This window comes from Molothrus aeneus, unplaced genomic scaffold (genome assembly GCF_037042795.1).
Source record: "Molothrus aeneus isolate 106 unplaced genomic scaffold, BPBGC_Maene_1.0 scaffold_80, whole genome shotgun sequence".
NCBI classification, from domain to species: domain Eukaryota; kingdom Metazoa; phylum Chordata; class Aves; order Passeriformes; family Icteridae; genus Molothrus; species Molothrus aeneus.
Genome location: NW_027099232.1, coordinates 261,775 through 284,353, shown reverse-complemented (window position 1 = coordinate 284,353; position 22,579 = coordinate 261,775). Strand labels below are relative to the sequence as shown.

The window sequence follows — 22,579 nt, the reverse complement described above, 5'->3', positions numbered from 1 at the left end:
TGTAAAATCCCAGCTCTGCCTTGGGTTTCGTGTGGGTTTTTTACTTCGTATTGATGTCATTCCAGAGAGCAAGGAAAGAAGAAATGTGACCGGCTCCCACTATTACTGTGTGAAGGCTTTTTTTAACGGCTGCTGTATTTATATTCTCTTTTCCCACTCCAAGCTTGACTTTTGCCCTCGTTTTTCGAGCTCTGCTGCATTGGGTGTCCCAAGGAGGGCGGGGTTCCTCAGCAGGGCTCTTAGGAGGTGGCGCTGATTCTGCTATTTCTGAAGGCGTCTCAAAGCGTGCTACCAGAATGACAGTTTTGTGCACTGGAAAGCTTTCCCTCAGTGCCATCAGCGCACGTCCGTGTCTGAATTGTGGAAGCAGACGGACTAAGAACAGCCAGCACCCGGAGCAGATTTCTGTTGGCTCTGTGTCTGTGAGAAGCGGGCTGTGTGCTGAACGGGGAGAGGCGCTGTTGGAGAGTGGCATCAGCGCCAGGTGTGAGCTGTGAGGATGATGAGGGACCGGCTCCTGCCGGGGCGGGGGGGGGGGCGAGGCTGTTTTAGGGCGAGGCTTCGCCTCAGCTCCCTTTTGCATGGAGCTGCTGAGAAGAGGGGTTCATGGGGGGTTCCCGGGGCTGTCTCATGGAAGGACTGCGAGAGCTTCTCGCAGCGTCTGGGCGGGCGAACACCTGGATACGCGCTTGGAGACGCGGAGCATCGCTTCAAGGAGGTGCCGAGGGACGAATCTTTGTGCCGGGAAGCAGCAGCCGAACGGGTGAGCGCGTGTGGATTTGGAGCGGGGACTTTGGTCCTTTCCCTTTTCGATTTGATCTTGGCAGTCCCCCCTCCCCGGTTCCCCAGGAACAAAACCGGAGCTTGTGAAGACAAAAGAAATGAAGGAGAGGCAAGCAGCTACTCTCCTAATATTGTCTGTGTTCGAACTGGGAGGGATCCGCCTTCACCTGCGGTTCGAAGGGTGTTGATTGAAGGAAAACCTGCCTTTTCCCGGCTGTTAGGGGTATCCCAGGGGTGACAGGGAATCCCTGCGTTCCATTTGAACGAGAATGGGCAAAGTATTGTTGTCATCTGAGGGGTTTGATTTGAAGGCAGCCAGCCCATTTTCATCATCCTAAGGTTTAAATGGAGGGGACAGCGCTGGTGTCCCTCCTTTGCAAGGGTTTGAATTGAGGTCCAAATCCCCCTTTCCACACGGCTTGAAGGATTTCATTGGAGGAAAGCCCCTTCTTTTCTGCTCTCCCAGGGGATGAACTTGAAGGGGAGAACCCATTTCTTTGCCCTTGTTGAAGCGAGGTGAGCGCCGCCCGCGGCGTCAGTTTCGGGGTTCAGTTGCGGGAAGCCGCAGCTCTGGCAGCGTTTGCAGGGCTGCAGTCGGGGCTGTGCCGCTGCATTTGAGGGCGCTTCTTGTGGCCGCGGCCCGGGCCGGAGCGTTGCCGCTCGGGAGCGCTGCCGGCCCGGGCCGGGCGGTTGCCGAGGCGCACGGGGAATTTGGCGCGGCAGCGGCGGAGCCGCTCTGCCGGTGCGAGCCGCCGTGCGGAGCCGAGGGCGGCTGGCGCCGGGCCGGCCGAGGGCGGCAGAGGCGGCGCGGGCGCTGCTGCGCCGGCCCGGCCGGTGCCCGCCGCTCTGTCCGCTCCGGGCGCGGGGCTCGGGCGCCGCCGGGGTCCCCCGGGCAGGGGGAGCGGGCGGGGGCGGGGGGGTCTCCGGGGCGGCGCCGCCCCTGCGCGCCGGAGGAGCCGCTTTGCCGCCGGGAGCCGCGCTCCGTCCGGGGCCGGCAGCGCGGGGTTCGGCTGCCGCAAGTTCTTGGGTGTCGTGGTTCGGAGGTGCTCTGTAGGGATCGATCGCACGGTTTTGTGTGGGTCGCAGTGGGTGTGCGCTAAGGGCTCTGGCGTTCTTCCTGACCGGTACGGTTCTCGGTTCAGGTGGTGACGATAAAGGTTTGGTTTGAATCGAGTTCTGTAGTCGGATATTTTTTCTGCCGGGCTATTCTGTTTTTAAAGGTGTGCAATGGTTTCTACGGGTCGTTGCGCGAAGCAGCGGCTCGGATTTTAATTCTGTCGCGGTGGCTTTTATTAGCGTGGGCGTGTAGCGTTTGTTTCGGTGGGGTCGAGGTGGCGTCGTGTCGTTAATAGCAGCGGGGTTTTTAAAATCTCTCTAATTGCGTTCGTGTTTATCGTCTTCCAGGGCTGTTATTTATTTGGTTTGTTTGATTGTAGTGTATGTTTTATTGTTACGGGATCATTTGGGAGATATTGTTAATGGTTGCGTTTCTCTTTAGGCTTTGTGTTTATTTCTGGGTGGTATTTTTATTTTGATCGAATGAGGCTCTATGCGTTTATTCTTCAGCTGGGAATAATTTTTTTGTTGTAAATTAAAGTTGATTTGGTTTGGGGGACTTTTGTTTTACAAATGTATTTTCTTTTCTTTTTTTTTTCATTTTTTGTTGTCCTTTGACGTATTTGGTGGTTGTTGATCAGTTTTATTTTTGGGAACGTGGGTATTTATATGGTGGGTCTTTTTAAGTAGTTTTTTTTTTATTTGGGTAGTTATTTTCTTATTTTTTAGTTGTTGAGATTTTTTTTTTCTATTTCGTTAGTTAATTCGCTTTCTAAAGTACTTTTGACAGAGTATTGCTTATTCCTTGAGTTAGTGTAGATGTAGAATTTTGGTTATTTTTTTAATAACGTTCAGGGTCAGTGGCACTGTTGGGAGTTGAGTGAGTTGCTTTGGATTTTTTTAGAGGCTTTTGTGATTTGCTGCGTGTGTTTCTCCAGGGTTTTCTTTTCGTTTGGTTCCATTTTTCTGATGTGATGAGAACTGTCAGTGAAAAGAGTGTTGTGTGTTTTTTTCGCTGGCAGTTGTTTGGCTGGTGGAGGTATCTTGATGGTTTTGGAAGACATTGCTGGGAATTCGATGCTGTTTGTTTTGTCCTTGTATTTAGGAAATGGATTTTAAATGTAAAATTCTAAGGATAGCTATCTTTAAACAAAACAAGTAGATGAGTAGAAATGGGAATAAACTTTTATTTTGATCTATTCGGTCTATATTTAAAATTTAACAGGTAACATAAGTCATGATATATTCCAATAAGATATTGTATTTTTTAATAGAGCGTTGTGTATGTTTATAGATATATCAATAGAGATGATAAATATAAACACAACTCAAACGAAATTTTAAATATAGAAATGTATTGCGAATCTATGCAGATATAGATATAAAATTATTAAAGGATTGTAAATCTAAAGTGACATAAATCCATACAACACATAATACAAGTGATACTGTATATATCTTCTTATATATTATAGGAAGTAGCTATAAAATAGTTATATATATAGTACATCACTATGATATAATATATAAAACATTAGAGATAGGGTAAATATAAATACAACAATATTATTAAAAGTAGTTTAAAAGAAAGGATGGTTTTGTTTTTTATTTGGCAAAAGCAGGGGTTTTATTATAAAAACTACAAATACAAATAATAGAAAGGTAGAAATCTAATTGTAAAAATATCTCATGAATACATCAAGGTTGATATAAAAATTGAAAATATTAGAAAAAATAAGTTGTAGCAGTAGATATGGTACATAATAAAAATAATAATTTATCTCTATGATGTGAATAATATATATGTGAGATGTAATTATGAATAGAATGCATCAGTATAAACTGTGACTATAAATGTGAATATAATTATGCAAGCTATAAATATAAAACTATTTCAATATAGTTTAAAAGAAGGGTTTTTTGGTATTTGTTTGGTTAGAGATGGGATTTTTTTTTTGAATAATAAAAGTATGATAGAAATCTAGATCGAAGTCTAGAAATATACAATCAATATATAATGATATTGATAAAACCACAAAATATGAATAAATACAGATAATAGGAATAGACATAATAGATTGTATAAATGACGTAACACATCAATGTCCGGTATAAATATGCGTGTGAATAGAACTAGGGAAACTAGAACTATAAAATTTATTTAAAGAAGGTTTGAAAGAAAGGGGGCTTGTTTGGTTCTTGTTTGGTAAGAGGCAGGTTTTTGGCATTTATTTTTAGAGGAGTTTTTTGCGGGGGGGAATCGCCCCTGTTCTTTTTTGCCGCCTTGGCTGCCCGCAGCCCCAAGGCGCGCGGCGCCCCCGGCTGGGGTGGGCGGCGGTGCTGCCGCCTTGTGGGCAGAGCGCGGTACTGCAGCCCGCCGCCGCCAGGCAGCCCTCTTGGGCGTGGCGCGTGGCGGAGTTTGTTTGATTGTCTCAAAATGGCGGCCAAAAGGGTGGGCAACCGGAGGACCGCGGTGTGTGTATCCGGACTGCCTGCACGGAGCACCGACGTGGTCCCGGCGAGATTTTCTCTTGCGTTTCAGGTGTACCCGGCATGGGCTGTGGGGTCAGCGGCGCCGCGGGCGGGCGTATTTCGGTGGGTTTCTGACCGCCATCTGAGTAATCGCCTCTCTCGGCGGAGGGGGGGGGGGGGGGGGGGGGGGGGGTCCTTTCTTGGCCGCCATCATGGGAGCGTCGCGTCGCCAATGTCGCGGAGCTTCATTGACCTTCTCAAAATGGCGGCCAAAAGCGCGGGAAAATCGCGGACCCGGGAGTCTGCCGCCCTGTGGCCAGAGCGCGGTACTGCAGCCCCCCGAGCCAGAGCCCTGCCCCTCGCCGCTGGCTGCCGGGGGCGGGGCAAGGACGCGGCTGCCGAGCGAGGCAAGGGCGAGGGGCGGGAGCGAGCGGCGGGCGGGGCGGGCTCGGTAAATGGCCGGCAGGGGTGAAAGACATTCAGGAGTGCAAAAGGGACACGATGGCTGAGAAGAATGGCCGGGGGAGGGGCGGCCCGGCGGGGCCACTTTCGGCGGGCGGCGGAGGCGCGGTCGCAGCGCTCCGCGGGCCGGGGGCGGGCGAGCGCCGTCGGAACGGGGCTGCACCCCCCGAGCCCGCGCACGCCCCTCTCCAGGCGGCGGAAGCGACGGCGGGCCGGAAAATCCCGGCGTGGCGGCGGCGCTGCCCGCCCTTTCTGCCGCCAGCTTTGCAAGGTAAGACCGCCCGCCCCGTCCCGCCCCGTGCCGCCGCCTCCCGGTGTCTGTAAACTTCCCTCTGGCTTCCCACTTCTCCGTGCTGGAGAGTGGGAGAAAGGTCCCTGCTGCTTGCCGTGTCCTCGGTGGGCAGAGAGCAGCTCTGACCTTGGCCGGATGGGCTGCTGAGGATTGGATCCATGGGGATGTGCTTTGATGCATTTAGTGACCTTTACAGATTTCTTTCCCCGCTTTTTTCAGTTCACAGAATCATGGAATAATTCAGGTTGGAAGGGGCGCTAAAGATCACCTCATTCCAAGGCTGCTGCCGCCGTGGGCAGGGACGTGCTTCCATAGAGCATGCCCTGTGCCAGCCAGGTGCCAGAGGAGGAAGGAAGCCCTTCCCACCTGGAGCAGAGGCTGCTGCAGCTTGGCGTAGCCTTGTGTCACCGAGCGTGTGAGACAGAAAGGCCCTTCCTTTCTGGAGGGGTAACAACACTCAAAGCTCTTTCTCGGGACAAGCAGAGCAATGGAAGGCCAAAGTAGCCTTCAGTTCTTCCAGCAGATTTGGGAACAACTTGAAGGAGGAGCAGAGCTGGCCTGGTGCCTGCCAGCTCTGCAGGCAGTGGGCATGGAGAAGCTGCAATTATCTGTCTTCTTGGCTGAGGCTTTAAAAATGAGGCGCTTTTCTGTAGCTCCTTTTCAGGCATGACGTGCAAGTTGCCCCTAGAAGTCCAAAGGCAGCTGTTTTTGTAGCAGAAGGAAGTCAGGAGGAGGCAAAGCCATCAGCTAAGTCTAGATAAAAAACTTGGCTAACCTCTTTTCCCCCCCCTCCTCCAAACAGGCAATTGTGCAGCACTCAGCAGAGATCTGCCCGGGAGGAAAAGCAGAGCCAATCTCTGAGAAGCGACGTGCGAGCTCTGGCGAGGACGGCTGCTCCCCCTGGCCTTGGTGTGGGACCTCCTGAGGTGCCATTCCTGTGGTGGGAGTGTTTCTCCTCTCATCCAGCCAAGCCAGAGACCGCCTAGGGAAGGAGCAGGTAAGGTTGAAGTACCGAGGTCTCCCGGGTAAGAAGTGACACGGCAAAAGGAAATGGCCTCAACTTGCAGCAGGGAAGGCTTAGATTGGATTGGAGGGACAATTTCTTCACTGAAAGGGTGGTCAGGCATAGGAGCAGGCTGCCCAGGGAAGTCCCCGTGCCTGGAGACATGTCAAGGATGTCAAGATGTGGTGTTTAGGGACCTGATTTGGGGGGGCAGCTTGGCAGTGCTGGGGCAGCAGCTGGGCTCGATGTCCTTAGAAGGCTTTTCCAACCGCAAGGATCCTATGGTTCTGGAAAGCCTTGACCCCTCTGGCTCTAGCACAGCACCTGGATGCTGACAAAATGAGGCTGGTCATAGAGCCTGGAGGTCCCTGTGCCACAGGGAGAGGACAAGCCAGTGTCACCTGCAGGGAGGGTCTCGTCCCCAGAGAGCAGTCAGTGACTCCGTCCCTGCCCGGGGCTCTGGGTGCACCCTTGCGGGGGGGACACACCTGCCCTCCTTGCTGCTCTCGTCCTTATCCCATATGGATTTAGCAGCAATCTTCTGTCTTTTCTTTAAAGCTGTCCTTGGGAGAGTTCAAAGAGAGGGTCATGAGTTATTTCAAAGCCTACATCTTTTACCTATTGGCACTGTAGAGAAAAGACACAAACCTGCTTTGCATCCTTCTGCCTGGAAGTCATTGTGACACAGGGAAGGGAGGAAGGGGCTGGCCGGGGTCAGCCTCTGCTGAGCCTCAGCTCTGGCTGCTCCTGCTCACTGGGTAAACCCAAAAGCTGTCGTGATCAAAAACGCAGGTGCCCTTCTGACCTGAGTCACAGGGGCCCTTTCTTCTGAATGACTCAAGATGGGAAATCATTCTTGGAGCTTCAGAAGAAAAAAAACCCCAAAACTGTAGGTACACTTGTAAGAGCGTGTATGTACGTACATTTCCTTCGATGAAGAAGAAAATCTTAGAAATATCATGTCATGTCTGGCTTCCTAGAGAAGATCCTGAACTCTGGGCTTCTGAAAGCAAATGGCTGTGCATTTGTAGGAGCGTTTCCCTTCTTTTTATATGCCTCCCCCAGTCATCTTCTACCCTTGCCCATGGCAAGGAGAGTGTGGTGATTTGGCTGCTCCGCTCTGCCGAGGGTGTTGCAGGCTGTGTAGCAGGAGTGAGGCCTTTGTGGCTGCTCATCAGACATTTTCCTACAGCGTTCTCCCTGCAATGGTAAAATGAGACTTGTGTTAGCGAGCAGTCAAGTAGAGCAGGTAACATTAGAAAAGAATTGTTTCTGAGCTGCTGTACACTAGCACGTGTTTCCCCTTTCCGGCAGAGTGCAGCTGCCCAAGAAGGGATTTTTTGTGGCTCAGCCAGATGTGCTCCTGGCTCCCACCGAGACGCTGAGACGGAGCTGGGTTTGCATTCCAATGTCTTGGGACAGAGGCTCATGGGAAGTTTTCTCAGCTATCCAAGGCACGGAGCCCTGGAGCCAAGTCAGCCTGAGCTGCTGCGTGCTTGCTGTGAGCCTTGAGGTGAGCGCGCATCATTGCGGGCTTGGGATCGATTGAAATGCGCTAAGGAAACCAGCTCTGGCGAGGGAGGCAGGGAGGGAAATGCTCTCTTAACATGTGCCAATTCTTCTGTCAAACTCATCAGGGCAGGACAGCGTTCAGACTGAAAGTGTGAGAAGATGTGCAGTGAGACAGAGAATCTGACAGGAGCACCGGACTCACAAGTGCACGAATTTTGCTTTTGGCTTGGATTTAAACTCAGAAGTTGTAAGGAATTTGGGAAGGAGAAGGGACATTTCAGAAGGAGAAGAAGAAAAAGAAGTTGTTGTTGTTACAGCCCTGGCAAAATCTTTGGTTCGAGCTAATAAAGGAAGTTAGTTGAAATAAAAAAAAAAGAAAAAAAACGTGGGTTTTTTTCCCTCACTGTTGTATTCGTTGGTGGTATATGGTGTGTTGTTTTATTTCTTGGTCTTATTAACTCTGTGTAAATAGTTTTTTGAGTGAAGCTCACTTTCTGGACGGGTTGGTTTGTATTTGAGGTAGGATTAATTTCAAGAGGTTTCTTTCCTAGACTTCTGATAGGTATTCCTGGGATTTTGGTTTTGTTTACTGTATGTATCAACAGAGAGATTTGGTAGGGCCAGCTGGGCTGCTGGAGTTTTGGGTGTTAATTTATTAGATGGCTTTTATTAATCACAGAAAAATTATGTAAGTTAACAGCAAATTACCCAATTTATCTAGGTATGCTACCTAAACACACTGCTTTATGTCTTAGAATTTTTCTGTTCTTCTGCTCCTAGTAGTTGTGTCAAAAAAGAAAGCGCTGTTATTTTTCTGAAGAGCTTTCTTCTATAACAAGGCCTTTCCTCCCTTTGAATTTGAGTCAGAGGAGCCAAACAGCTGCAGCTGCTCTGGGGGCTTTTATATTCAGTGGGATTAGCCCCCTCCCTTTTCCCAGGCATCATGGGAATGGGAGGCCGGCACCATCAGGGCTATATTAACCCCAGCCTTTGCTGAGGGGCTTCATTCCCTCTCTGGGATGTGCTGGGGTAAGGGCTCTCCTGTCATTTCAGTGAAGAGGCTCTTTCAGCTTATCTCAGCTTGCTTTCAGCAGGTGTTTCTGGGCATCTAAAGCAACAGAGGCTTGGAAGATCCTGTGAAGAAAATGGCATGGAATACAGGGAGTATTTAAGTTCACGATTTTGTGTTTAGGGGTGGTAAAGTGCATTTGCAATTTCTGGTTTTGTTCTTGTTTTGTGTTTTTATTGTTTTTAGGAGGTGCACAGCTTCCAGAGATCCCAGGTTGTGTCAAGCACAGCACTTCTTTCAGCAGATTCATCATGTCACAGGAGGCATCTGCCCAGTGTCAAAAATGATGTTTGAGACTGAGGCTTCAGGTGAGTTGAGGGTTGTGACTGGGAGAGGGAGGGTGAGCAGGTATCCAGTTAGGAGTTATTGGGGGGCAGGGGGGTTTGCAGGCAGCAGGGTGAGAAAGGGTGTTTATCTGAGGGCCCCCACACACAAGGCTTTTCAGAAGCATAGCAGAGGCATTCCCATGTCTTCCTCACACAAGGTCATCCAGTGCACTCACAGGAATGCCATTTAACTTTGCTTTTCTCTAACCCAGGTGCCACTCATAATAAAGGCCACACCCTTGGAATCAGGATGAAGGTGGAGCCTGAAGGAGCCAGGCACACTCAGGAGAGGGCAAGTAGCTGACTTGCTGGGATTTGGCCCACATAACTCTGAACTCATACGTTGGTTTTGGTTTTCTTTATTGTAGCTGACCGAGAGGCTAACAGGCGATCACGGGGCCCTCCGAGGCAGACTCATTTCAGGTGCAACGTGGATTCACATCGCCGATCATCCAAAAGATAAGTCGGGGCCACGGCCTGGAGATGGGAGAGCAGTGGGTTGGGAGTTCCTGGGACAGATGGAAAAATTAGCAGAGGGAAAAGCAATCTTCTCCAAGGGGCCTCTTAGGACAGCTCAAGGGAGAGACTCCACATTTGATGGCAGCGTGCAGGCGGGCAGGGCAGAGCAGTTCCGGTCCACGTCGTGTTGTCCGGTGTACCGTGTTACCTACTGTGTCTTTGGGGTCCCTTTTGCCTTTTCCCCTCGAGGCCCTCACCACAAGTATAATGTGTCGTGTTTAACGTCCCCCCGTTTGTCACGTTCTGTGTCACGGGTGTCTGCACATGTTTGTGCCGGAGCTGCTCTGCCCTGCCGCAGAGGCTGCCGCAAGAGGACAAGGCTCAGGGACAGGCAGTTTGTGGGGTGTTGCCAGACTCTAGATGATATTCCTAGATAGACAGAAGATGTTTGGAGCTGTGAAGATATCCTGCAGCCCTTTGACGTTTGTCCTCGCTTTCTTTCAGACACAGAAGGATAAAATCCAGGGCAAAATCCATCCACCCATCCCGAGTGAGGAGGTTCCCCCGAGCAGGTCAGTCACCGTTTGTCTCTGCAGGGGGAGTGTAAAGTGTGACTCTGTTACAGCTCTGTTCTTTTTCTTTTTAGGAAGTAAAGCTGGACATCAGCAGTCAAGGTGAGGTGGGCAAGGTGAGCACTGAGTAGCGTACAGAAGCAGTTGTTATTGCTCCAGTCTCACTTTCTGGTGCAGCTCTAAGCATCTGTTCCTGTTTCTGCGCTTTAGGCAATCCGCTCGGAGTACGCCAAGCCCCAGGCACCAACCGGCCGACGCGCCGGGTTTGCCGCTCTCCCGAGCCCTGGGGAAGTATCACGGGACTCGGCGATGAAGCCTCTGCCTTTTCTGTTTAAAGGTGTCACCAGGGCAGCCTTCAGCAATGGCCGAGGAGTTGCGTTGAGTCAGGGAAGTAGGGAGGAGGAGCGAGGCTCCGCTCAGGTTTCAGCAGCGCCACATCACCTCGTCTCCTCTTAGCCCAGGCGTACCCACGACGATGGCGTCAGCCTCCGAGTGTGGCTGAAGCGTGCGGCCCCAGGAGCCGGGCATTCTTGGGAAAAGAGTGAGTGGCAGAATTGTTGGGTTTTGGCCAATGTGCTGCTGAGGTTATGCATTGATATTTCGTTTTCTTTATTGGAGCAGACGAAGAAACAACAGGAAGCTGTTTAACAACAGTGCCAGCAGGACCTTCCCAGCTGTCGAGGCAGCCTTCCCTTGCACCTGACACAGACCGGCATCCCCAGATGCCTGAGAGATAAGTAGAGGGCTACGACCCACAGAGGGGATGAAACCAGGGCGCAGGGCAGGGACCCACCGGGAGGGGTTTCTGAGTCCGCTTTGGAGACAGGGGTGTCCACGAAGCGGCCCCTTAGGCTTGGGGGGGAAATAAAAGCAAAGTCTCACTTTTGATCTCAGTGCTGAGGTGCGCAGGGCAGAGCAGTGCCGGTGTGTACTGTGTCAATTGTCTATTGAGTGTTCTGTGTGGTTGGATGTGTCATGTCCTTTACCTTAGGCCTTTGAGGAGCCAAGCAGAAACCCTGGCATCACTGTTAGCATCTGTAATCTCTGCATTCCTTGGCCTGGTACCCAGACCATTGACCTTTTGACTCGGTAGCTCCGACAGGCATCAGAATTGCATCTCTCTTTGGAAGCATCCAGTCGGGTGGCTTTTCAGGTCTTGTTCTGAGCTGCACGGACAGCCGTGCTCCTCAATGCTCCATTTCAACGGATTAGGCTTTGTAAGAATGCGAGGTTAGGGAGAGGATTCTGACCGTAGGATTCCTGGGTATCCATCTTTGCAGTTCTTGGAATAAATCCTTCAGCCAGCATCTTCCTCCAGGGTTCTCTGAGCCTCATCAGGTTGCCATCAGTCTCACCTCGGTCATCTCCTTTTGCATTCTCTCAGTCCCTGCAGCCACTTTCCTTGCCAGGAGCTTTCTGTCCCTGTTGTGTCCCCCCTGTCTGTCGCGTCCTGTCCCGTGTCACGGGTGTCAGCACACACATTTGTGCCGGAGCTGCTCTGCCCTGCCGCATAGCCCGGTGCAATAGGGGAAGTCCCTGGGAGTTTGTAATGTGGGGTGTAGTTGGACTCTAGATGGGATTTGTAGATGGACACAAGACGTCTGGAGCTCCTAAGTTATCCTGCAACAGTTTGAGTTTTGTCCTAACTTTTTTTTCAGATTCAGATGGATTAAATGTGTGCCAGAGGGCCCCATCCCGGGTGAGGGGTTTCCCCCGCGCAGGTGAGGCCCCGTTTGTCTCTGCAGCAGAAGTGTAAATGATGCATCTGTTACAGCACTGTTCTTTGTCTTTCTTTTTAGGAAGCAAATCTGGATACCAGCAGTCAAGGTGAGCAGTGGAGAGAAGCAGTTGTTATTGCTCAGGTCTCAATTTCTGGTGCAGCTCTAAGCTTCCATTCTCGTTTGTGCGCTTTAGGCAATCCACTCGGAGTATGCCGAGCCCCCGTCACCAGCCGGCCGATGCTCCGGGTTTCCTGCAAATGTGAGCCCTGTGGATGCATTACAGGACTTGGTGATGAAGCCCTGAACTTTTCTATTTAAAGGTGCCATCCTGGTGGCCTCCGGCAAGTGCTGAGGAGTTGTGGTGAGTCAGGGAAGTAGGGGGGAGGAGCGAGGGTCCACTCAGGTTTCAGCCGTGCCAAATCACCTCATCTCCTCTTAACCCAGGCATCCCCTGTGGCGACGGCCTCGGTCTCCGAGCGTGCCCTAAGCGTGCGGCCCGAGCAGCTGAGCGTTCTTAGGAGCACGGTGAGTAGCAGACTTGTGGGGTTTTGGCCAATGTGGTGCCACGATCCGGCATTGATGTTTGTTTTTCTTTAATATAGCTGTCTAAGAGACACCAGCCCGGTGCCAGCAGGACCTTCCCGGCTGACGAGGTTTCCTTTCTTCGCACCTGAGACCGGCATCCCCGGATGTCTGAGAGAGAAGTAGAGGGCTAGGACCCTCAGGGGGGATGAAAGCAGGGTACTGGTTTGGGAAATACTGGGATGGGTTTTTGAGTCCACTTTGGAGGTGGGGGGGTGTCCATGAAGCAGCCCCTTAGGCCACATAAAAGCCAAGTCTCACTTTTGATCCCAGTGCTGCGGTGCGCAGGGCAGAGCGGTCCCGGTGTGTATTATGTCCCTTGTCTATCGTGCCTTGTGTGTTGTTTGGGTATCTCATGTCTCTTACCTTAGCCCTTTGAGGGGCCTGTCAGAAACCTTGGCATTGTTCTTATCCTCTGTGATCTCTGCATTTCTTGGTCTGCCACCCATGCCATACAACCTTTGCCTGGGGAGCTCAGACATGTATCAGAATTGCATCTCTCTTTGGAAGCATCCGGTCAGATGTCTTGTCAGGTCTTGTTCTGAGCTGTACAGACAACTATGCCCTGCCAGGATCCATTATGGCAGATTAGGGCTTGAAAGAATGTGAGGACAGGTAGAGGCTTCTGACCGTAGGATTCTCGGGCATCCATATTTGCAGTTCTTGGAATAAATCATTCAGTTAGCATCTTGTTCCTCCAGGGTTTTCTGAGCCACGTCAGCTTGCCATCAGTCTCACCTCGGTCATCTCATTTGGCATGCTCTCGGTCCTTGCAGTTATCTTTTTTGCCAAGAGATTTCTGTCCGTGTTGTGTGCCCATTGTTTGTCGTGTCCTGTGTGTCCTGTGTCACGGGTGTCCGCACATATTTGTGCCGGAGCTGCTCTGCCCTGCCGCATAGCCTGGTGTAATAGGACAAGCCCTGGGGGGTTGAAATTTTTCATGTGGGGTGTACTTGGACTCTAGATGCTGTTCCTAGATTGATATAAGGTGTTTGCAGCTTTTGAGTCATCCTGCAGGTGTTTGACATATGTTCTAACTCTCTTGCAGGTGCAGATGCATTGCATCCACGGCAGAGCACCCCCTCCTGGGTGAGGGGGTTCCCCTGAGCAGGTCCGTCACCATTTGTCTGTGCAGGGGGAGTGTCAAGTGTGGCCCTGTTACAGCGCTGTTCTTTGTCTTTATTTTTAGGAAGTATAGCTGGATCTCAGCAGTCAAGTGCAAGAGGGTAAGGTGAGCAGTGAGCAGTAGCCTTGCTTGTTGCTGAGGTCTCAATTCCTGGGGCAAGTCTAAGTCTCCATTCTCGTTTTTGTTCCTTAGGCCATCTGCTCGGAGCATGCCAAGCTCCCATCCCCAACGGGCCGACGGACCGGGTTTGCCGCTCTCACGAGCCCTGCGTTCCAGGCAGCCATCAGGAACTGCCGTGGAGTTGCGGTGAGTCAGGGAAGTAGGGAGGAGGAGCGAGGGTCCGCTCAGGTTTCAGCAATGCCACGTCACCTCCTGTCCTCTTAACCCAGGCGTACCCCACGACGACGGCGTCGGCCTCCGAGCGCGGCCGGAGCGTGCGGCCCGAGGAGCCGGGCCTTCTTAGGAGAAGGGTGAGTCGCAGGCTTGTGGGGTTTTGGCCGATGTGGTGCCACGATCCGGCCTTGATGTTTGGTTTTCTTTAATATAGCTGTCTAAGAGACACCAGCCTGGTGCCAGCAGGACCTTCCCGGCTGACGAGGTTTCCTTTCTTCGCACCTGAGACCGGCATCCCCGGATGTCTGAGAGAGAAGTAGAGGGCCACGACCCCCATGGGGGATGAAAGCAGGGTGCTGGTTTGGGAATTACTGGGAGGGGGGGGTTTGAGTCCTCTTTGGCGGTGAGGAGTGTCCATGAAGTGGCCCCTTAGGCCCCATAAAAGCAAAATCTCACTTTTGATCCCAGTGCTGAGGTGAGCAGGGCAGAGCAGTCCCGGTGTGTATTGTGTCCCTTGTCTTTTGTGTATTCTGTGTTGTTGGATATCTCATGTCTTTTATCATAGCCCTTTGAGGGGCCTGTCAGAAACCTTGGCACCAGTCTTAGCATCTGTACTCTCAGCGTTCCTTGCCCTGGCACCGATGCCATGGAACTTTTAACTCGGTAGCTCAGACAGGTATCAGAATAGCAACTCTTCTTCGAAGCATCCAGTCAGATGTCTTGTCAGGTCTTGTTCTGAGCTGTACAGACAGCTGCACCCTGCAAGGTTCTGTTATGATGGATTAGGACTTGTAAGAATGTGGGGACAGGTAGAGGCTTCTGACCGTAGGATTCTCGGGCATCCATCTTTGCAGTTCTTGGAATAAATCATTCACTTAGCATCTTGTTCCTCCAGGGTTCTCTGAACTTCATCAGCCCGCCATCAGTTTCACCTCGGTCTTCTAATTTTGCGTCCTCTCGGTGCTCGCTGTCATTTTCCTTACCCAGAGATTTCTGTTCCTGTTGTGTCCCCGTTGTTTGTCCTGTCCTGTGTCACGGGTGTCTGCGCACACATTTGTGCCGGAGCTGCTCTGCCCTGCTGCATAGCCTGGTGCAATAGGAGAAGTCCCGGGGACTCGATGTTTGTAATGTGGGGTGTAGTTGGACTCTAGGTGGGATTTGTAGGTGGACACAAGATGTCTGGAGCTCTTAAGTTAGCCTGCAGCTCTTTGACTTTTGTCCTTTCTTTCAGGTGCAGAAGGATAAAATCCAGGGCAGAGCCCCCCATCTTGGGTGAGGGGATTCCCCCGCGCAGGTCAGTCACTGTTTGTCTCTGCAGAGGGAGCATAAATGATGGCTGTTAGAGCAGTCTTCTTTGTCTCACTTTTTAGGAAGTCAAAGCAGAGAGCAGCAGTCAAGGCTGAGTGGGCGAGGTGAGCATTGAGTAGTGTACAGAAGCAGTTGTTTTTGCTGATGTCTCAGTTTCTGGTGCAGCTCTAAGCATCTCCACTTTTTTTTTTCTATTTTAGGTGGTCCGCTTGCCATCTATCCTGGCCGAGCATGCCCATTCCAGGTGTGTGCAGCTTAAGGTATCAGTGTGGCATCCTTGTCAGATTTGTAGGTTGTGTTTTCACAGTGTCTCAGCATGCTTTTCTGCTTTGTTTCTTTGCAGGTGCTGTCGCTGCCCTAGGCATGCCAAGGAACGGAGGAGGGCAGGTGAGTCGGGGTTTAGGCAGGCTGACTCATAGGTGAGCGTTACACAGCAGCATGCTAAGGGTGTACCTTTTCTTTTCGCAGGTATCTTCTGGGCACCCTCTGGAGTCAAATCAAGATTTGAGGTGAGCTGGGGCAGGGGTGCGGAGGAGCCCTGGGGGTTACTGTTTTTGAGGGCAATAGTCACCTTTTCTGTTTTGTCTTAGGTACCCTGAGGAGCCTCGTAGCCAAAGGTTGGAAAGGACAGCACCGAGGCACACACGGAGCACGTTTCAACATCCACGTCCGACCGAGGATGGATTTTGTCCTCTCATCTTCCAAAAGCGAAGTGTCGGGGCCAGTGGTTGGGAGAAGGGGACAAACCTTTACTATCACAGAGGGCAATCAGTTGTCAGCTTAGCGGAGAGGTCTGTAGTGGGGTGGGCTGTCTGGAAGTAAAGGGAGAGGGTTTCCCCTCAGCCTCGCCAGGGCCTTTGCTGGGCAGGGCAGTTCCGACCCATCTCCACATTTTTGTGTACTTTGTGTCGTCCGCCTTCCTCGACTCAACATGGTCACGGATGTTTCCCCTGAGTAGCTCGCCTTCAGGTCCGGAGCTATAGCCACGGTCACCCGCCCTCGGCTTCCTTCTCTAGGCTCGCTGAGCCTCTCGAGCATCCTCTTAACTGCTTTGGCACTAACTTCTTTTAACGAGTTACATTTCATCATCACGTGCTATCGTCATAGGGCTTCCTTTCCTTTGGCATCATCAGCCTCTGGCTCATCTTGCGCTAGGCATCTCGGGTCCCTAAGGGGACAGTGCCAGGCAGTTGCCACTTGTCTCTGTGTTATGTCACCCATGTCTATGTTATGTTGTCCGTGTCTGTGTCCGTTGTCTTCCATGTCATAGGCCTTTGTTACGTCTCGATGCTTTATCGGCACTATTCTGTGCCATATAGGCCGTGTTCTACTCACGTTCCTTTCTGGATATCCCTTCTTCTGGCATCTTTACATTTTTACTCTTTGAGACAGGAATGTCTCAAACGGACAAGATGTTCACATCCATCTTCCTTCTCACTACCAGCTTTGGTAGTGCCTTTTTTTCCATGCCCTTCTCTTGGACTGCTAGAGGGAGTGTCTTGCACCCTCCTCATGTGACTGCAGTACTTCTATAAGTTCCATCTTCTCAAGGGTATAGGACTCAAGAATTGATCTTCCAGCGAGTTATCTCAAGTCCTGGCTTTTATATTGTGTGTACCTGTGCTGGCTTATACTGTATGTACCTACACTCTATGTACACTTGCACTGTATGCATCGACTTACATTGTTGTGTGTACTTATACTGTACCACTTAAGGTTGGAGCTGCCCTGCCAGGGCACGTAGTCACAGTTAGGTAGAAGAGTTATAAAAACTTTACTGTTCATCTGTCTTTTATGGGATTTTGGGTAGAAAACTTACTGGTCCAGAGTGCAGACAAGTCCTAGCTGTCAGATAGCCACTCGTTGACCGCTTCCTGTCGTCTCACAGGTCCCTGAGGCTGCCGATTTCCCCAGAATCTACCATTTGACGTCAAGGAGCGCAGCCAGAAGATGTGTCAAGCACGTTCTTCAGCGTCTCGAGTAAGGGCCGCAGCGAGCGTGTAAGTGGGAAGAGCGTGTGAGCGTGTGTGAGAGCACGTGTCTGTGTCTGTCTGCGTCTGCTCGTCTCCGCATGTGTCAGCGCATGCTGACTGGATTACTGGATTTAACCTTGTGTGTGTGACTTTTGCTTTTCAAGTTTTTTAACTCATTTTTAAATTTAGAATAAAAAATCCCCAGCTGGGTTCCCCCCCCCCCCCCCCGGCTGGTTTTTTTTTTTTCCTCGGTCCCGGTCAGTCTGTGAGGCGACGTTCATCACCAAAGTTTGGGCACAGACTGTCCAGGGACCGGGGTTTTTTTGTCAAGGAGGAGGATTTTTTTGAGGCTCCCGGAAACCACGTTCCCGAGGACCAATGATTGCTGGGGTGTAATTTAGCAGTTGTGATGAGAGGGATGGTGACTTCGTGTGTCATCTGAAGGGGGTGTTAATGGTAGATGAGTGCTGTTTTTTGTGTGCTTTTGTTGGTTTGGGTTTCCTATAACAATAAATCCACATGTAATGAAAATAGAAAAAGGTTATCATCTTGTGTTAATATGTGTGTTGTGTTGTATTGCTCTGTATTGCAGGGTGAGCACAGGGTGCACTCTCTCCTCCTTGCTGTGACACCTGGGCTGGCAGGGATGACACAGTGACCTCGGCCGGCCGATGCTGCCTGTGCCATCACCTGGCACTGACGTGTTTGATGAAAATCCTTTTGCTGGGATTTTTCTCCTGAGAAGCCTCAGAACAGAAATGGAACCAGTAACAATCTGCTGGCTGTGGAGTGTGGGCTGGAGATGGTTTAGCAACAGGGGCATCTTGGATTGGTCTCCTGTGCATTGTTTCTACTTGATGACCAATCATGGTCTAGCTGCGTCGGGGCTGTGAGCAGTCCCAGGTTTTTATTATTCATTCCTTTCCAGCTTTCTGATGTCTCCTTGCTCTTTTAGTGTAGTTCTAATATCTCATTTTCTTTTAATATAATAGAGATGATAAAATAATATTTCAGCCTTCTGAAAGGTGGAGTCAAGATTCTCGTCTCTTCCCTCGTCCTGGGGACCCTCATCACCACAATCAGCGGCCGAGCGGGTTTGTGCGAGCCTCTCAGTAACCCTCGGCCGGTCCCGAGTCGGCAGACACCGGGGGGGCAGCCCCGACACGGCCGAGAGAGGGGAGACACCCTCTGTGCCCCGAGGGTGCTGAGGGCACCTGGGCTGGGGGGAGACACTCTCTGTGCCCCGAGGGTACTGAGGGCACCTGGGCTGGGGGGAGACACTCTCTGTGTGTGCCCCGAGGGTGCTGAGGGCACCTGGGCTGGGGGGAGACACTCTCTGTGTGTGCCCCGAGGGTACTGAGGGCACCTGGGCTGGGGGGAGAAACTCTCTGTGTGTGCCCCGAGGGTGCTGAGGGCACCTGGGCTGGCAGGGAGACACTCTCTGTGTGTGCCCCGAGGGTGCTGAGGGCACCTGGGCTGGGGGGAGACACTCTCTGTGTGTGCCCCGAGGGTGCTGAGGGCACCTGGGCTGGGGGGAGACACTCTCTGTGCCCCGAGGGTGCTGAGGGCACCTGGGCTGGGCCCCTGTGCAGCACAAGAGACACCAGAGACAGCGGTAGATGATAAAGGGCTGACTCTTAGCAGGGGTTAATCCAAGGTTTTATTAGGAGTCCCAAAGGAGCTCCTGCACCTCAGGGGCCTCCTGCCGAGAGCCCCGGGAGATGTGTCAAGGTCACATTTAAAGGGAGGTGGAAACCAAAAGTAGGTAACATCCTACCAACCATTAAGTGACCCTAAGGGATGGATGCTGGTGGATCCAGACATACAGGACAGCGTATGGGGCAAGGCTTGGGGGGCTGACCCCTGGCCTCTGGCTGATCACTCGACGACTTGGACCGAAACTTCTGGATGGAGGGGATGGGAGGCTGAGTGATTGACAGAGAGGCAGGGTGGGCATTTGGGGATGATCTCATCCCGGGAGAGGGATAACACAGGTAGAAGGAGGGGGGTACAGTTGGGGATAAACCATTTGGGAAAAATATGGGGATACAAAACAAAATGACTTCAAAGTATTACAAAGTATAAAAATGCACTACAGCAGGTTTGGGCAGCACCAAATAAAATGTAATAAAATGCTTTAAAAATAAAAAAATTAAAAATAAAAATTAAATAAAATTTAAAAAAACAAAATTAATTTAAAATAAATGAAAAACAAAAACTGTAAAGTGCTGTAAAGTGCTGTAAGAGTTCCCGAAAAGGTAGTGCCGTAATGCAAGACCCTCAAACACCACCACAATCACCAGCTTGAGTTGGTCTGGGCAGCACTAAATAAAAAAAACTAAAAACCTTTAAAAATAGAAAAATAAAAAATAAAAAATTAAATTTAAAAAATTAAATAAAATCTTTTAAAATAGAAAAATTAAAAATAAAAATTTAATAAAAAATATAATTAAAAAATAAAATAAATGCTTTAAAAATAGAAAAATTAAAAATAAAAAATAAATAAAAAATAAAATTAGAATAATAAAATAAAAGCTATAAAAATAGGAAAATAAGAAATAAAATTAAAAAATAAAATTAAAGCTCTAAAAATAAAAAAAAAAAAAATAAAAATTAAATAAAAAATAAAAATAGAAAATAAATGCTTTAAAAGTAGAAAAATTAAAACTAAAATAAAAAATAAGATTAAAAAATTAAAATAAAAAGCTTTAGAAATAGAAAAATTAAAAATAGTAAGTAAATAAAAAATAAAATAAAAAAAATAATATAAAAACCTTTAAATATAGAAAAATTAAAACTAAGTAAATAAAAAATAGAAAAATAAAATAAAAGCTTTAAAAATAGAAAAATTAAAAATAAAAAATAAAATAAAAGCTTTACAAATAGAAAAAGTAAAAATAGAAATTAAATAAAAAATAAAATTTAAAAAAAGCTTTAAAAATAGAAAAATTAAAAATAATAAGTAAATAAAAGATAAAATTAAAAAAATAAAAATGCTTTAAAAATATATAAATTAAAAATAAAAATTAAGTAAAATTAAAAAAAACAAAATTAATTTAAAATAAATGAAAAACAAAATAAAAACTGTAACGTGCTGTAAAGTGCTGTAATCGTTCCATAAAAGGTAGTGCCGTAATGCAAGACCCTCAAACACCACCACAATCACCCGCTTGAGTTGGTCTGGGCAGCACTAAATAAAAAAAACTAAAAACCTTTAAAAATAGAAAAATAAAAAATAAAAAATAAAATTAGAAAAATACAGAAAGCTTTAAAAATAGAAGAATAAAAAATAAAATTAAAAAATAAAATTAAAGCTTTTAAAATAGAAAAAATAAAAATAAAATTTAAATAAACAATAAAAATAAAAAATAAATGCTTTAAAAATAGAAAAATTAAAAATAATAAGTAAATAAAATTTTAAAAATAAAATAAAAAGCTTTAAAAATAGAAAAATTTAAAATAAACATTAAGTAAAAAATAAAATTAAAAAATTAAAATAAATTTAAAATAAATTAAAAACAAAATAAAAACCGTAAAAATAAATTAAAAACAAAATAAAAACCGTAAAGTGCTGTAAAGTACCATAAAATTTCCATAAAGGGTAGTGCCGTAAAGCGCGACTGTCGCAAAAGGTGACGTAAAGCGCGACTGTCGCAAACGGGGCCGTAAAGCGCGACTGTCGCAAAAGGGGTCGTAAAGCGCGACTGTCGTAAAAGGGGCCGCAAAGCGCAACTGTCGCAAAAGGGGCCGTAAAGCGCGACTGTAGCAAAACTGCCGTAAAGCGCGACTGTCGCAAAGGGGGCCTTAAAGCGTGACTGTCGCAAAAGGGGCCGTAAAGCGCGACTGTCGCAAAAGGGGCCGTAAAGCGCGACTGTCGTAAAAGGGGCCGTAAAGCGCGACTGTCGCAAAACTGCCGTAAAGCGCGACTGTCTCAAAGGGGGCCGTAAAGCGTGGCTGTCGCAAAAGGGGCCGTAAAGCGCGACTGTCGTAAAAGGGGCCGTAGAGCGCGACTGTCGTAAAAGGGGCCGTAAAGCGCGACTGTCGCAAAACTGCCGTAAAGCGCGACTGTCGCAAAGGGGGCCGTAAAGCGTGACTGTCGCAAAAGGGGCCGTAAAGCGCGACTGTCGTAAAAGGGGCCGTAGAGCGCGACTGTCGCAAAAGGGTCCGTAAAGCGCGACTGTCGTAAAAGGTGTCGTAAAGCGCGACTGTCGCAAAAGGGGCCGTAGAGCGCGACTGTCGCAAAAGGGGCCGTAAAGCGCGACTGTCGCAAAACTGCCGTAAAGCGCGACTGCCGTAAAATTATGCCATATAGGCTGGCAGCGCCGTGGCCGTCACGGAATGCCGCACAAGATCGCGACGGCCTCTCGAGTCGGCGTGTCCGGGACGGGGCGCCGTGTCGACGGGGTGACGTCATTAGGCGGCACTCTGCCTGCAGTGCGCCGGTGCAGACGGCAGGGGGCGCTGTGCCTGCAGTGCGCCGGTGCAGACGGCAGGGGGCGCTGTGCCTGCAGTGCGCCGGTGCAGACGGCAGGGGGCGCTGTGCCTGCAGTGCGCCGGTGCAGACGGCAGGGGGCGCTGTGCCTGCAGTGCGCCCATGCAGACGGCAGGGGGCGCTGTGCCTGCAGTGCGCCAAAGCAGACGGCAGGGGGCGATGTGCCTGCAGTGCGCCCATGCAGACGGCAGGGGGCGCTGTGCCTGCAGTGCGCCCGTGCAGACGGCAGGGGGCGCTGTGCCTGCAGTGCGCCCATGCAGACGGCAGGGGGCGCTGTGCCTGCAGTGCGCCAAAGCAGACGGCAGGGGGCGCTGTGCCTGCAGTGCGCCCATGCAGACGGCAGGGGGCGCTGTGCCTGCAGTGCGCCCATGCAGACGGCAGGGGGCGCTGTATAAATAGAGTATTAAGTATCAACTATCTAGAAGAAGAAATAAAAGCTCTATGTCACCTGCAGCTGTAGAAAATTTCAGCTCCCATGGAGGAAATAGTTTTCCTAAAATCATTACCGTTTTGGGGTTTTTTGCACTCCCCGGTAGCCTGAACGTTTCTACTGCTGCTTTTTTATTCTAAAGCTAGAATGGAAATCCAAGATTAGAAATACAGGGAAAGAAAGAGAGAAATGATTAAAGAGAGAAAGAAAGAAAGAGAGAGAGAGACAGAGAGAAAGAGAGAGAGACAGAAAGAAAGAAAGAAAGAAAGAAAGAAAGAAAGAAAGAAAGAAAGAAAGAAAGAAAGAAAGAAAGAAAGAAAGAAAGAAAGAAAGAAAGAAAGAGAGAGACAGAAAGAGAGAAAGAGAGAGAGAAAGAAATAGAGACAGAAAGAGAGTGAGAGAAAGAAAGAGAGAGAGAAAGAAATACAGACAGAAAGAGAGAGACAGAAAGAGAGCGAGAGAAAGAAATAGAGACAGAAAGAAAGAGACAGAAAGAGAGGGAGAGAAAGAAAGAAAGAGAGAGAAAGAAATAGAGAAAGACAGACAGAAAGAAAGAAAGAGAGGGACAGGAAGAGAGCGAGAGAAAGAAAGAGAAAAAGAAATAGAGA

General features: G+C 49.3%; 1 long non-coding RNA gene across 1 annotated transcript; it reads left to right on the top strand.

Moving 5' to 3' along the window:
- The first annotated feature begins 10,077 nt into the window (after positions 1 to 10,077).
- On the top strand, positions 10,078 to 10,887 carry LOC136571171 (uncharacterized). Its single transcript, XR_010785675.1, has 3 exons — positions 10,078 to 10,108; positions 10,344 to 10,547; positions 10,628 to 10,887. It is a non-coding gene; the product is annotated as an uncharacterized lncRNA (long non-coding RNA).
- The last annotated feature ends 11,692 nt before the right edge of the window (positions 10,888 to 22,579 follow it).